Source organism: Hemitrygon akajei, chromosome 12 (assembly GCF_048418815.1).
Source record: "Hemitrygon akajei chromosome 12, sHemAka1.3, whole genome shotgun sequence".
In the NCBI taxonomy this organism is placed as follows: Eukaryota; Metazoa; Chordata; class Chondrichthyes; order Myliobatiformes; family Dasyatidae; genus Hemitrygon; species Hemitrygon akajei.
The window spans coordinates 93,583,190-93,599,949 of record NC_133135.1 but is presented as its reverse complement, the minus strand read 5'-3'; positions in this window follow the sequence as shown (position 1 = coordinate 93,599,949).

The following is a 16,760-nucleotide window of genomic DNA, read 5'->3' as shown; positions in this document are numbered from 1 at the left end:
ACACTATCCCCTTACTACCCTGAAACACACTGTGACCACTATCACCACACTATCCTTAAACTGACTATATGACTATTCTCTCCTGACGACCCTGAAACTCACTGGGATCTCTATCCCCACACTATCCTGATACTGACTGTGACCAGTATTCCCACACTACCCTGAAGCTCACTGTGACCACTATGCCCTCACTACCCTGAAAATCACTGTAACCACTATCCCCCACTACCCTGAATCTCAAAGGGACAACTGACCCACACTACTCTGAAACTCATTGTGACCACTGTTCCCTCACTACCCTGAAATGCACTGGGACCACTATCTTCACACAACCCAGAAACTCACTGAAATTTCTATTTCCTCACTACCCTGAAACTCACTGTAACCACTGTTCCAACACCACCCTCAGTCACTGTGATCACTATCCACACACTACCCTGAAACTCTCTGTGATCACTGTCCCTAGACTACCATGAAACGCTTCAGGACCACTAACCCCAACTACCCTGAGATTTATTGGGACCACTATTCCCTCAAAACCCTCAACCACACCGTGACCATATTCCCTCACTACCCTGAAACTCCCTGTGCCCCCTATTCACACACTACCCTGAAACTCACTGTGCCCACTAATCCCACCCTACCCAGAAACTTACTGGGACCACTATCCCCAAATTTCCCTTAAACTCACTGTGCCCAATATTCCCACACTACTCTGAAATTCACTGGGAACACTATCCCCTTACTACCCTGAAACACACTGTGACCACTATTGCCACACTATCCTTGACTACACATCAACTCACTGTGACCATTAACTCCTCACTACCCTGAAACTCACTGGCACTACAATCCCACACTATCCTGAAGCTCACTGCAACCTCTATTCCCTCACTACCCAGAAACTCACTGTAACCATTGTTCCGATACTACCTTCCAAGTGCGTGACTGCTACGTATGATACTTGATGTATGCTAACGTGGGTGAGAAGCTGACAGAGATGCAGGTGGATGCTTCCCTCGTGTCATGGATTATTGATTACCTGACTGGCAGACCACAGTGCATGAGCTTGCAACACTGTGTGTCAGAGAGAGTGGTAAGCAGCACTGGGGCTCCACAAGGGACTGTCCTGTCTCCCTTTCTCTTCACCATTAACTACCGCACAGAGTCTTGCCATCTTCAGAAGTTTTCTGATGACTCTGCCATAGTTGGATGCATCAGCAAGGGAGATGAGGCTGAGTACAGGGCTACGGTGGGAAACTTTGTCACATGGTGTGAGCAGAATCATCTGCAGCTTAATGTGAAAATGACTAAGGAGCTGGTGGTGGACCTGAGGAGGGCTAAGGCACCGGTGACCCCTGTTTCCATCCAAGGGGTCAGTGTGGACATGGTGGAGGATTACAAATACCTGGGGATACGAATTGACAATAAGCTGGACTGGTCAAAGAACACTGCAGCTGTCTACAAGAAGTGTCAGAGCCATCTCTATTTCCTGAGGAGACTGAGGTCCTTTAACATCTGCCAGACGATGCTGAGGATGTTCTACGAGGCTGTGGTGGCCAGTGCTATCATGTTTGCTGTTGTGTGCTGGGGCATGTGTTGGTGTGTTGGTAGCAGACACCAACAGAATCAACAAACTCATTCGTAAGGCCGGTGATGTTGTGGGGGTGGAACTGGACTCTCTGACGGTGGTGTCTGAAAAGAGGATGCTGTCCAAGTTGCATGCCATCTTGGACAATGACTCCCATCCACTCCATAATGTACTGGTTAGGCACAGGAGTACATTCAGCCAGAGACTCATTCCACCGAGATGTAACACTGAGCGTCATAGGAAGTCATTCCTACCTGTAGCCGTCAAACTTTTCAACTCCTCCCTCGGAGTGTCAGGTACCCTGAGTCAATAGGCTCATCCTGGACTTATTTCCACTTGGCATGATTAACATATTATTTAATTATTTATGGTTTATATTGCTATATTTCTTCACTATTCTTGGTTGGCGCAGCTGTAACGAAACCCAATTTCCCTGATCAATAAAGTATGTCTGTCTGTCTTCACACTACCCTGAAACTCAATGCAACCTCCTTTCCCTCACTACCCAGAAACTCACTGTAACCACTAGTTCAACAGTACCATCAAAGTCACTGTGACTACTATTCACAAACTACCCCGAAACTCATTATTACCATTGTCCCCAGACTAAACTGAAATGCATCAAGACCACTATCCCCAGACTACTCTAAGATTTACATCAACCACTATCCCCTCAGAATGCTCAAACTCACTGTGTCCACTATTTGCTCACTACCCTGAAACTCACTGTGACCACTGTTATGATCCCAGCCCCCTCCCTTGTGAGAATCGCAAGAGCCCTAGTGAAGGGGGGGGGGGGGGGTCAATGACCCAAGAGAGAGACATGCGGAAGTTCGCGTTTCCATAGGGATGAAAAAAAAAGGCGACATTGTCTATTGTCTCATGGAGACCACGTGAAAAGCCCTCGGGCAAAGTGGGCTGGTTGAGAGAGAGATCGCATCACCTGCAACCTGATTGACACCTGCGATCCCGTGAAGAAGTATAAAGGAGGGTCTGAGGGGGGGGACAACCCTCAGACGCACCAAGGAGACACCAAGGAAGCACGATACCGATTCCCGTGGGAGCGGAAAGCCATTTTGAAGGAAGCCACGTGCGTTAGATTCCGAATTTTGAATCTGTGGCTGGAACCAACGGAAGAACGCTTTTAACTAACAACGGGGAAGCCTGCTCCCCTGATTCCAAGGATTTGCTCCGTAAAGACAACGGGCAAGTGTTTATCCTTTCTCAACCATCTCTCTCTCTCCACAACGTGAAACCCCAGCGGTTCCCAAAAGGGAAAAGCCTGCAGACTTCTGAGTGACTCTTTATATTTCAATTGGACTCAGTATTATCCCCTAGACAACGATAGAGCTTATTTCTGATTGATTATTACTATACCTGTGCTGTAGATTGAGTAGTGACGACTTATATTAGCTGAATGTTTGTATTAACCTTACTTTTGTGCCCCTTTATAAATAAAAACGTTTAAAAATAGTACCATCAGACTTCAGCAGACATATCTATCTTTGCTGGTAAGTGACTCAGTTACGGAGTTCGTAACACCACTATTTGCTCACTACCCTGAAACTCACAGTGACCACTATACCCACACTATACTGAAATTCAGAATGATCATTAGTACCACACTACACTGAAACACATCGGCACCTCTATCCCAACACTACCTTTACACTCACTGGGAACACAATTCCCACACTACCCTGTAACTCATTGCGACCACTATGCCCATACTACCATGAATTTCACTGTGACCACTATCGCCACATCACTCTGAACCTCTCTCTGACCACTGTCTCCACACTACCCTGAATTTCATTGTGACCACTATCGCCACAATATCCTGAAAGTCACTGTGACCACTATCTCTTCTCCACGCTGAAACATACTTACACCACTATCCTCACACTATCCTGAAACTCTCTGTGACCATGTTCAAACACTACTGTGAAACTCATGGTGACCACAGACCCACACTACCCTGAAACTGATCCGGACTACTCCCACCACACTACCCTGATATGCACTGGGTCCACTATCCCCTTACTAACCTCAAACTCATCAGGACAACTATCACCTCACTAACCTGAAACACAAAGGGACCACCATCCACACACCTGTGACCACTATCCCCACACTCCCCTGTGACAGACTGGCACCACTATCTCCACACAACCCTGAAACTCACTGGGACCATGATCCCCATACCTCCCAGAAACTCACTGTGACCAATATTGAACTCACTCTCTTGAAACTCAATGTGACCACTCTTCCCACATTACCCTGAAACTGACTTTGACCACTGTCCCCACATAATCATGAAAATCACTGTGACCACTATACACAGACTACGCTGAAACTCATCAGGACCTCTACCCCCAGACTACACATAATCACACTGTGACCACTATCTCCTCGCTACCCTGAAACTCACTGTGACAATGATCCCCACACAATCCTGAAACTCACTGCAACCTCTATCCCAACACAACCCTGAAAATCTCTGCGACCACTATTCCGTCACCACCCTGAAACTCACTGAAATCACTATCCCCGACAACCCTGATTCTCACTACTCCATTACTACCCTGAAACTCATCTGGATCACTGCTCCCTCACTACCCTGAAACTCACTGGGACCACTATCACAACATTTCCCTGAAACTCAATGTGACCACTATTCCTTCACTACCCTGAAACACACAGTGACCTATATCCTCACACTGCACTGAAATTCACTGTGTACGCTATTCCCAGTCTACCCTGAAACACACTAGGACCACTTTCCCCACACAACCCTGAAAATCACTGTGACCACTAACCCGCACTATGCAGAAACTCACCGGGACCTCTATCCCCAAACTACACATATACCCAGTGTGACTCACTATCTCCTCACTACCTCGAAACTCACTGGCACCACTAGCCCACACTACCCTGAAACTCACTGTGACCACTATTCCTTCACTACCTTGCAACTCACTGTGACCACTCTTCCCACACTACCTTGAAACTCAGTTTGGTTAACTTTGAAGGGATGAGGCAGGAACTAGCGAGAGTAAATTGGAAACAAATGTTCAAAGGGGAAATGTGGGAGACGTTTAGGGACCACTTGAGCTGGGTCCAGGATAGGTTTGTCCCACTGAGGCAAAGAAAAAAATCGTAAGAAAACGGAACCGTGGCTGACAAAACATGTGAGGCAATTCGTCAAGAGGAAAAAGGAAGCATATGTTAGATATAAGAAGCAGGAAGTAGGAGGGGCTCATGAGAAATATAGGGTAGCCAGGAAGGAGCTAAAGAAAGGACTTAGGAGAGCTTGAAGGGGGCATGAGAAGGCCTTGGCATGTAGGATTAAGGAGAACCCCAAGGCATTCTATGCGTATGTGAAGAATAGGAGGATGACGACAACGAAGGTGGGACCGCTAAAGAATAAAGAGGGCAACATGTGCCTGGAGGCAGAGGAGGCTGGGGAGGTCCTAAATGAATACTTTCCTTCAGTATTCACAAGTGAAAAGGATCTTGATCAGGATAAGGACAAAGTAGAGTGGGCCTGTGTGCTGGACAATGTGGAGATTAAGGAAGAAGAACTGCTGGATCTTCTTAAAAACACTAAGATGGGGTTCAAATCCATACATCCCTCAAGGACACTGCGCAGGTTGATAGGGTGGTTAAGAAGGCCTATGGGATGCTAGGCTTTATTAACAGGGGGACTGAGTTCAAGAGTAAAGAGGTCATGATGCAACTCTACAAATCTCTGGTGAGACCACACTTAGAGTATTGTGTTCAATTCTGGTCACCTCATTATAGGAAGGATGTGGAAGCAATGCAGAGGGTGCAGAGGAGATTTACCAGGATGTTGCCTGGTTTGGAGAACAAGTCATATGAAGCAAGGTTAGCAGAGCTGGGACTTTTCTCTTTGGAGTGTAGAAGAATGAGAGGGGACTTGATAGAGGTCTACAAGAATATGAGAGGCATAGATAGGGTGGATAGTCAGTACCTGTTTCCCAGGGCACCAATAGCAAACACCAGAGGGTATATGTACAAAATTAAGGAAGGGAAGTTTAGGGGAGACATCAGAGGTAAGTATTTTACACAGAGGGTTGTGAGTGCCTGGAATGATGGTGGTGGAGGCTAAAACAGTAGGGGTACTTACGAGCCTCTTGGGCAGGCACATGGATGAAAGAAAAATGGAAGGTTATGGGGTAGTGTGGGTTTAGTACTTATTTTAAGGATTATATGGGTTGGCACAACATGGAGGGCTGAAGGGCCTGTACTGTGCTGTAGTGTTCTATGGTTCTATGGTTGACCACTATCTCCACACATCCTTGAAACTCACTGTGACCATTATGCCCACACAAAACTGAAATTCCCTGTGATCACTATTCCCATACTACCCTGAAACACATTGGGACCTCTCTCCCCACACAACCATGAAGTGAACTGTGAACACTATCCCCTTACTACCCTAAATCTCACTGTGACCACTATCACCACACTATTCTTAAACTGACTGTAGGACCACTCTCTCCTGACGACCCTGAAACACACCGGGAGTACTATCCCCACACTATCCCAATACTGACTATGACCACTACCCCCACTACCCTGGATCTCACTGGGACCACTGACTCACACTACTCTGAAACTCAATGGGACCGCTATCCCAATATTTCCCTGAAACTCACTGTGACCACTATCCCCACACTATCCTGATACTGACTGTGAGCACTACCCCACACAACCCTGAAACTCGTTGTGTCCACTATTCCCTCACTACCCTGAAACTCACGGTTACCACTATTCCCCCATTACCCTCAAAGTCACTGTTACCACTATCCCCTCAGAACCCTCAGACTGACTTTGACCACTGTTCCCTCACTACGCTGAAACTCACTGTGACCACTATACCCACACTACATTGAAATTCAGTGTCATACCTATTCCCTCACCACCCTGAATCTCACTGTAAACTCTATCCCCCACTATTTGAAGCTCACTGGGAACACTGGCCCACACTACTCTGAAACTCACTGTGACCACTATTCCCTCATGACCCTGAAACTCATCCGGACCACTGCTCCCTCAGTACCCTAAAACGCACTGGGACCACTATCTCCACACAACGCTGAAAATTACTGGGACCACTATAGCAACATTTCCCTGAAACTTGCTGTGACCACTATTCCTTCACTACCTTGAAACTGACTGTGACCACTCTTCCCACACTACCCTCATACTCTCATACTCAATTTGACCACACTGAACTGAACTTCACTGTGACCACTATTCCCAGTCTACCCTGAAGCAGACTGAGACCGCTAACCCCACACAACCCTGAAACTCACTGTGACCATTATCCCAACATTACCCTGAAACTCACTGACACCACTATCCCACTCCATCCTGAAACTCACTTTGAGCACTATCCTCACACTAGCCTGAAACTCACTGGGACCAAGATCCCCACACAACCCTGAAACTCACTGTGACCATTATCCCAACATTACCCTGAAACTCACTAGGACCCCTATCCTCAGACTACACATATACTCACTGTGACCACTATCTCCTCACTACCCTGAAACTCACTGACACCACTATCCCACTCCATCCTGAAACTCACTTTGAGCACTATCCTCACACTAGCCTGAAACTCACTGGGACCTCTATTCCCTCAATACCTTGAAACTCACTGTAACCATTATTCCAATGCTACTCTCAAATTTACTGTGACTACTATTCACACACAACCCTGAAACTCACTATGACCACTGTTCCTAGACTACCCAGAAATGCATCAGGAATGCTATCCCCAGACCACCCAAGGACTTACTGCGACCTCTATGCCATCAGAACCCTCAAACTCACGGTGACCACTATTCCCTCACTACGCTGAAACATAGTGTGCCCACTATTCACACACTACCCTGAAACTCACTGGGACCACTATCGCCACACTGCCCTGAAACTCACTGTGACCACTATTCGCTAACTACACTGAAACTCACTGTAACCACTATCCTCCACTACCCTGAATCTCACCGGGACCACTGACACACACTACTCTGAAACTAACTGTTACCACTATTCCCTCACTACACTGAAACTCCCTGTGCCCCCTATTAACACACTACCCTGAAACTCACTGGGACCACTATTCCCTCACTAACCTGAAACTCACTATGACTACTATACCCACACTACACTGAAATTCATTGTGATCACAATTCCCATACTACCCTGAAACACATCGGGACCTCTATCCCCACACTACCCTGAAACTCACTGTGACTAGTATTCCGTCAGCAGCCAGAAACTCACTGTAACCACTATCCCACACTACCCTGATTCTCACTACTCCCTCACTACCCTGAAACTCATCTGGACCACTGCACCTTCACTACCCTGTAATGCACTGGGTCTACTATCTCCACGCAACCCTGAAACTCACTGGGACCACTATCCCAACATTTCCCTGAAACTCACTCTGACCACTATCGGAACATTTCCCTGAAACTCACTGTGACCACTATTCCTTCACTACCTTGAAACTCACTTTGACCACTATTCCCACACTACCATGAAACATACGAGGACCTCTATCCTCACATCGCACTGAAATACACTGTGACCACTATTCCCAGTCTACCCTGAAACACACTCGGACCACTATCCCCACACAAACCTGAAACTCACAGTGACCACTATCCCCACACGACGCTGAAACTCAATGGGACCACTAACCCCAGACCTCACACGTACTCACCGTGACCACTATCTCCTCACTAACCTGAAACTCACTGGCACCACCATCTCACACTTTCCCGAAACTCACTGTGACCGCTATCATCACACTACCCTGAAACTCACTGGGACAACGATCCCCACACTAACCTGAAACTAACTGTAACCTCACTATGACCATCATTCACATTCACACACTACCCTGAAACTCAATATGACTACTGTCCCTAGACTACCCTGAAATGCATCAAGACCACTACCGCAGACTACTCTGAGATATACTGCGACAACTATCACTTCAGAACCCTCAAACTCTCTGTTACCATTATTCCCTCACTACGCTGAAACTCACTGTGCCCACTATTCACACGCTACCCTGAAAGTCACCGGGACCACTATCACTACACTTCCCTGAAACTCACTGTGACCACTATTTGATTACTAACCTCACATAAACTCACTCTCTCCTAACTTCCCTGAAACTCACTGTGAACACTATCCTTACAATACCCTGAAACTCACTGGGACCACGATGCCCACACTACACTGAAACTCACTGCAACCCCTATTCCCTCACTGCCCTGAAACTCACTGTAACCATTATTCCAACACTACCCTCTAAGTCACTGTGACCACTATTCCCCAGACTCCCCGGAAATGCATCAGGACCACTATCCCCAGACTACCCAAGGACTTACTGCGACGTCTATCCCCTCAGAACCCTCAAACTGACTATGAACACTATTCACACATTATGCTGAAACTCACTGTGCCCCCTATTCACACATTTCCCTGAAACTCACTGTGACCACTATTCGCGCACTAACCTGAAATGCACTGTGACCACCATACCCACAGTACACTGAAATTCAGTGTGATCACTATTCCCAAACTACTCTGAAACACAACGGGACCTCTATCCCCACACTACCCTTGGAGAGGTATCATTCAACCCTCGAGACTATGATTAGGATAAACTGTGGAAAATGAAAATGATTGAGATGAAGGCATATATATCTATTTCTATTTGCAGTACGGGCATCAGAACAGGAATCATTAGGTTTTGGTCCATTTGAACTTGTATTTGGGCATAGAGTTAGAGGACCTTTGGCCTTATTAAAAGAACAATGGATTAATAAAGAGGTACACACTAATTGGCTGGATTTTGTTTTAAAATTTAAGGATAGATTACATAAAGCTTGTAGCTTAGCCAGGGAAATTTTAAAATTGGCTCAGGAGAAAATGGAAACCTGGTATGATAGAGAAGCTAGGATGTGATCATTTAAGCCTGGAAATAAGGTGTTAGTTCTTTTCCTGGTGCAAACAAATCCTTTACAAGCTAAATTTCATGGTCCTTATGAAATTATGTCTAAAGTTAATGATGTGGATTATGTGATAAAAACTCCAGATCGAAGAAGGCCAACACAACTTTGCCATATAAATATGATAAAACCATATTATGAGAAACAGTCTGCTACTATGACTGTTGTGGTCAATAATAATAAATCTGATCTCACTAGGAACATAATGGATGATTAATCTGAAACTCATGCTAATCCCAGCATTGTTTCTGCCAGGTTACCAAACTCAACCATTCTGAAAAATATTGATGAGAAATTAGCTCATTTGCAGCCAGAGCAGAAGCAGCAGATGAAGCAATTAATTTTTAAATATAAGGATTTATTTCCAGACATTCCTGAAAGAACCACAGTAGCTTCACATGATGTAGATGTTGGAGATGCTTATATTGATGATTTAGTTAAGGGAAATGATACTTGTGAAGCACATATTACTGCAGTGGAGAAACTATTTGAAAGGCTTTCAAAAGCTAACTTAACTATTAATTTAGCTAAAAGTGAACTTGGTCATGCCACTGTGACTTACCCGAGTTATGTTGTAGATCTGGGCTTGGTTAAGGAAAATGGTTAAGGAAAGAAATCAAACTCCAATTTAGCAACAAAAGTCTGATGTTACAGGAGTAAAATATTTTGATAACTCATATTAAAGGCAAAGGAATTGGAATTGCTGACTGTTTATCTAGATGTTAAATGTATGATGTAATTTTTTTAATGGAGTGATATTTTAACATATGTAACACTCCTACTGTATGGTAATTTGTAAGGTGCTGTATAATAATACGTTGTATATTGTGTGTGTTGTAAATTTTATACATTTGTATTTGTTTGTAAATAGTTAATTGATAAAATCTTGCTCTTGACAAATCAAATTTTTTTTGGAGGAGGTGTTACATACCCGTGGGTATCTTGTGATTGTCTTATTTCCATGATGTAATTGAGTATTTGGTGAGTAGGATGTAATGGTCTTGTGATGGTGGGGGTGATGTAATTTCCCACCAGTGTGAGGTCACATGATGTAATTTTCCCGCCAGTGGGAGGTCACGTGAGGCCTCTTCCAGCAGGTATAAAATGGGAAAGCCTTGTTGTGACGCAGGTTTGTTCGTGGCTTAATTCGTCAGTTACTGTGTTATGCTGCGTATTCATCTCATGACACAGTTTTGTTTTAAAGTGGAGTTTTAATTTTTTTCTTGAGTCTCAAAGGCTATTGCTGGCAGTTTCACCACAATGCTGCCAGCTTTGGTTCCTACCTTTGCAGTCCAGTCAGAGAGTGAAAAATTTACCGAAGTCTGGAAAACCCAAAGGATTGAGAAAAGTTGATGTCATCGGCGGTTTACTACAAGATTTTCCTTATTGAATTCTCATTCAAGGAATTAGTAGCTTGCATCCCAGATAATCCCTGTCTTGTGTAAGGGCAAGAAGGGTTGGGGCAGCGTTATTCGTTAAGGCAGGTCAGTTCTTCAAGCTGTTTTTATTTCCTTCATCGTAAATCCTTCAAGCGGGGCATATTTCGGCTGGCATTAGCAGAAACGTCATGTTGTCAAGGAATTTGTTACTTCAGGAAAGTCTCTCCTAATTGACAGTGCAAATCATTTGGACTTTTGCATTTACTACTTTTAAGAACTGTGTTTGCATTTACCGCTTTAATAATGGTTCGAGATGCTGTATAGCAGTTAAATTCTGGTTAAGTTAGTCATTTGTTTACTTTCCATTTTTTGTTGAGCTGAGTTTAAATAAATGTTTCTTTTGTTTATAAAAAAAACCTGTCTTAATTCTGTATTCACCCACACTACACTGAAATTCACTGGAATCACTATTCCCTCACCACCTTGAAACACATCGGGACCTCTCTCTCCACACTAGCATGAAGCTCACTGTGAACACTATCCCCATACTACCCTGAAACTCACTGTCACTACTATCGCCACGCTATACTTAAACTGACTATATATTCACTATTGCCTGATGTCCCTGAAACTAACTGGAACCAATATCCCCATACTATCCTGATACTGACTGTGACCACTATCCCCACACAACCCTGAAACTCGCAGTGTCTACTATTCCCTCACTAGCCTGAAACTCACTGAGACCACTAACTCTACACAAACGTGAAACCCAATGGGACCACTATCCCAACATTTCCCTGAAACTCACTGTGACCACCATTTCTTCAATAGCATGAAACTCACTGTGACCTCATCCTCACCTTACCCTGTGTCAACTCTCCTCTCATTTTTCAATCGAAGCAGGAGGCTGAGAGTGGAAGACTGAAGGCATCGTGGAGAGAAGGTCGTTTTTCTTTAACAGCTCGGGGAAAAGAGGCTAGACTGCGCAGGTGCGTGACACAGCGCGCCAAGGTTTAAAAGAAAGACTGCCATATACAGCGGCCATCATCGTAGCTGCCATCGTTTGGAGTGGACTGAGTCGGAGTGGGACGGCTTTGGCTCAATCAGGCTTTGGCGAGAAACAGGCAGAGGCGAGGGTAGGTTCTGGTAAGTTTCTATTTTCTTCTCTTTTTTTGTTCAGACTAGAGAAAATGCCAGGCAGGATGGTGGAATGTTCTTCTTGCAGGATGTGGGAAGTCAAGGAGACCTCTAGTGTCCCTGACAACAATACCTGCAAGAAGTACATCCAGCTGTAGCTCCTAACAGACCATGTTAGGGAACTGGAGCAGGAGCTGGATGACCTCTGGATCATTCGGGAAGCTGAGCAGTTTATAGATAGTAACTTCTGGGAGGTAGTTACACCTAAGGAACAGGGACAGGTAATTGGGTTACCGTCAGGCGTGGGAAGGGGAAAGGGCAGGTAGTGCAGGGTTCCCCTGTGGCCATTCCCCTCCAAAACAGGTATACTGATTTGGATACTGTTGGGGGGATGGCTTACCTGGGACAAGCTGTGGCAGCTGGATCTCTGGCACTGAGTCTGGTTCTGCAGTGCAGAAGGGAGGGAGGAAGAAGAGGAGAGCGGTAGTGATAGGGGACTCCATAGTCAGGGGTACAAACAGGAGATTCTGTGGTTGTGACAGAGACTCCTGGATGGTTTGTTGCCTCCCAGGTGCCAGGGTCAGGGATGTCTCAGATCATGTGCACAGCATTCTGAGGTGGGAGGGTGATCAGCCAGATGCTGTGGTACACATCGGTACCAATGACATAGGTAGAAAGAGTCAGGAGGTCCTGAAGAGTGAGTACAGAGAGCTTGGTAGGAAGTTGAAAAATAGGACCTCCAGGGTAGTAATCTCCGGATTGCTGGGTGTGCCACGTGCCAGTGAGGGTAAGAGTAGGATGCTCTGACAGATGAACACGTGGCTGAGAAACTGGTGTAGGGGGCAGGGTTTCAGATTTCTAGATCATTGGGACCTCTTCTAGGGCAGGTGGGACCTGTACAAGAGATGGTTTACACCTGAACTACAAGGGGACCAATATACTTGCAGGGAGATTTGCTAGTGTTATTGAGAGGGTTTAAACTAGATTTGCAGAGGGATGGGAACCAGAGTGCCTGAGTAGATAGTGGAACGAGGATAAAAATAAATGATGTTAGTAGTTCATGCACAGTCACAAATAGTAAGGTTGTGTGTGGTGTTAATAATCTTCTGAGGTGTGTATGTTTCAATGCGAGGAGTATTGTGGGAAAGGCAGACCAGCTGAGGGCCTGGATTGACACATGGAATTATGACCTCATAGCCATTACTGAAACTTGGCTACAGGAGGGGCAGGACTGGCAGCTCAATGTTCCAGGGTCCCGATGTTTCAGACGTGATAGAGGCAGAGGGATGAATGGTGGGGGGTGGCTTTGCTAGTCAGGGAAAATATTACAGCAGTGCTTCAGCAGGACAGATTAGAGGGCTTGTCTACCGAAGCCATATGGGTGGAGCTGAGAAACAGTATAGGTATGACCACATTAATAGGTTTGTATTATAGACCACCCAATAGTCAGCGAGAATTGGAGGAGCAAATCTGCAGAGAGATAACAGACAACTGCAGGAGACAGAAAGTTGTGATTTTAATTTTCCACACATTGATTGGGACTCCCATACTGTTAAAGGTCTAGATGAGTTAGATGTGTTCAGGAAAGTTTTCTAAATCAATATATAGATGTACCAACTAAGGAGGATGGAATATTAGATCTCCAATTAGGAAATGAGTTAGGGCAGGTGATGGAAGTGTGTGTAGGGGAACACTTTGGTTCCAGTGATCATAATGCCATTAGTTTCAACTTGATCATGGATAAAGATAGATCTGGTCTTCGGGTTGAAGTTCTACACTGGAAAAAGGCCAAATTTGAAGAAATGAGAAAGGATCTAAAAAGCGTAGATTGGGACAGGTTGTTCTCTGGCAAGGATGTGATTTTGGTAAGTGGGACGCCTTCAAAGGAGAAATTTTGAGAGTGCAGAGTTTGTATGTTCCTGTCTGGGTTAAAGGTAACATGAATAAGAATAAGGAACCTTGGTGCTCGAGGGATATTGGAACTCTGATAAAGAAGAAGAGAGAGATGTATAACATGTATAGGCAACAGGGAGGAAATAAGATGCTTCAGGAGTATAAAAAGAGTAAGAAAATACTTAAGAAAGAAATCAGGAGGGCTAAAAGAAGACATGAGGTTGCTTTGGCAGTCAGGGTGAAGGATAATCCTAAGAGCTTCTACAAGTATGTTAAGATTAAAAGGATAGTAAGGGATAAAATTGGTCCTCTTGAAGATCAGAGTGGTTGGCTATGTATGGAACCAAAAGAAATGGGAGAGATATTAAATGGGTTTTTTGCATCTGCATTTACTAAGGAAACTGGAATGGAGTCTATGGAAACAAGGCAAACAAGTAGGGAGGTCATGGAACTTATACAGATTAAAGAGGAGCAGGTGCTTGCTGTCTTGAGGCAAATCAGAGTAGATAAATCCCCAGGACAAGACAAGGTATTCCCTTGGACCTTGAAGGGGACTAGTGTTGAAATTGCAGGGACCCTGGCAGAAATATTTAAAATGTCGCTATCCACGGGTCAGGTGCCGGAGGATTGGAGGATATGTCATGTAGTTCCATTGTTTAAAAAAGGCTCAAAAAGTAAGCTGAGAAATTATAGGCTGGTAAGTTTGACATTGATAGTAGGTAAATTATTGTAAGGAATACTAAGAGATAGGATCTATAAGTATTTGGATAGACAGGGACTTATTAGAAAAAGTCAACATGGTTTTGTATGTGGTAGGTCATGTTTAACCAATCTATTAGAGTTTTTTGAGGAAGTTACAAGGAAACTGGATGAAGGGAAGGCACTGGATGTTGTCTACATGGACTTCAGTAAGACCTTTGACAAGGTCCCGCATGGGAGGTTAGTTAGGAAGATTCAGTCACTAGGTATACATGGAGGGGTAGTAAATTGGATTAGACATTGGCTCAATGCAAGAAGCCAGAGAGTGGGAATGGAGGATTGCTACTCTGAGGGGAGGCCTGTGACTAGTGGTGTGACACAGGGATCAGTGATGGGTCCATTGTTATTTATCATCTATATCAATGATCTGGATGATAATGTGGCAAATTGGATCAGCAAATTTGCTGATGATACAAAGATTGGAGGTGTAGTAGACAGTGAGGAAGGTTTTCAAAGCTTGCAGAGGGATTTGGACCAGTTGGAGGAATGGGCTGAAAAATGGTAGATTGGAGTTTAATGCAGACAAGTGTGAGGTATTGCACTTTGGAAGGTCAAATCAAGGTAGAACATACAAGGTAAATGGTAGGACACTGAGGAGTGCAGTAGAACAGAGGGATCTGGGAGTACAGATACATAATTCCTTAAAAGTGGCTTCACAGGTAAATAGGGTTGTAAAGAGAGCTTTTGGTACATTGGCCTTTATAAATCAAAGTATTGAGTATAAGAGTTGGAATGTAATGGTGAGGTTGTATAAGACATTGGTGTGACCGAATTTGGTCACACCAAATTTTTGGTTTGACCAAAAATTTTTTGTCACCTACATTTTTGTCACAGTTTTGGTCACCTAATTACAGGAAGGATATTAATAAGGTTGAAAGAGTGCAGAGAAGGTTTACAAGGATGTTGCTGGGACTTGAGAAACTGAGTTAGAGAGAAAGGTTGAATAGGTTAGGACTTTATTCCCTGGAGCGTAGGAGAATGAGGGGTGATTTGATAGAGGTATATATAATTATGATGGGTATAGATAGAGTGAATGCAAGCAGGCTTTTTTCACTGAGGCTAGGGAGAAAAAAACCAGAGGACGTTGGTTAAGGGTGAAGGGGGAAAAGTTTAAAGGGAACATTGGTGTGGCTTCTTCACGCAGAGAGTGGTGGGAGTGTGGAATGAGCTGCCAGATGAAGTAGTGAATGCAGTCTCACTTTTGACATTTAAGAAAAACTTGGACAGGTATATGGATGAGAGGGATTTGGAGGGACATGGCCCAGGTGCAGGTCAGCGGGACTGGGCAGAAAAATTATTCAGCACAGTCAAGAAGGGCCAAAAGGCCTGTTTCTGTGCTGTAATGTTCTATGGTTCTATGGCTCTATTACTCTGAAACTCACCGGGACCACTATCCCCACACTCCCCTAAAGCTCACTGCGACCGCTTCTCCACACTACCCTGTAACTCACTGGGACTAATATACCCACACTACACTGAATCACACTTTGATCACTATCCTCTCACTACCTTGAAACTCACTGCGGCCACTGTCCACACACCACCCTGAAACTCACTGGGACCGCTATTCCCACACTTCCCTGATACTCAATGGGACCACGGTCCCCTCGCTACACTGGATCCACCATCCTCACACTATCCTGGAAGTCACTGTAACCACTATTCCCACACTATCCTGAAACTCAGTGTGAGCACTGTCCACATACTACCCTGAATCGCATCAGGATCACTATCCCCAGACTATCCTGAAATTCCCAGGGACCACTATCCCATCAGAAACCTAAAACTCACTGTGACAATATTCCCTCACTACCATGAAACTCGCTGTGAACACTCTTCCCTCAGTACGCTGAAACTCGCTGTGTCCACTATTCCCTCACTAACCTGGATCTCACTGTGATGACTTTACCCACACAACACTGAAATTCACAGGGA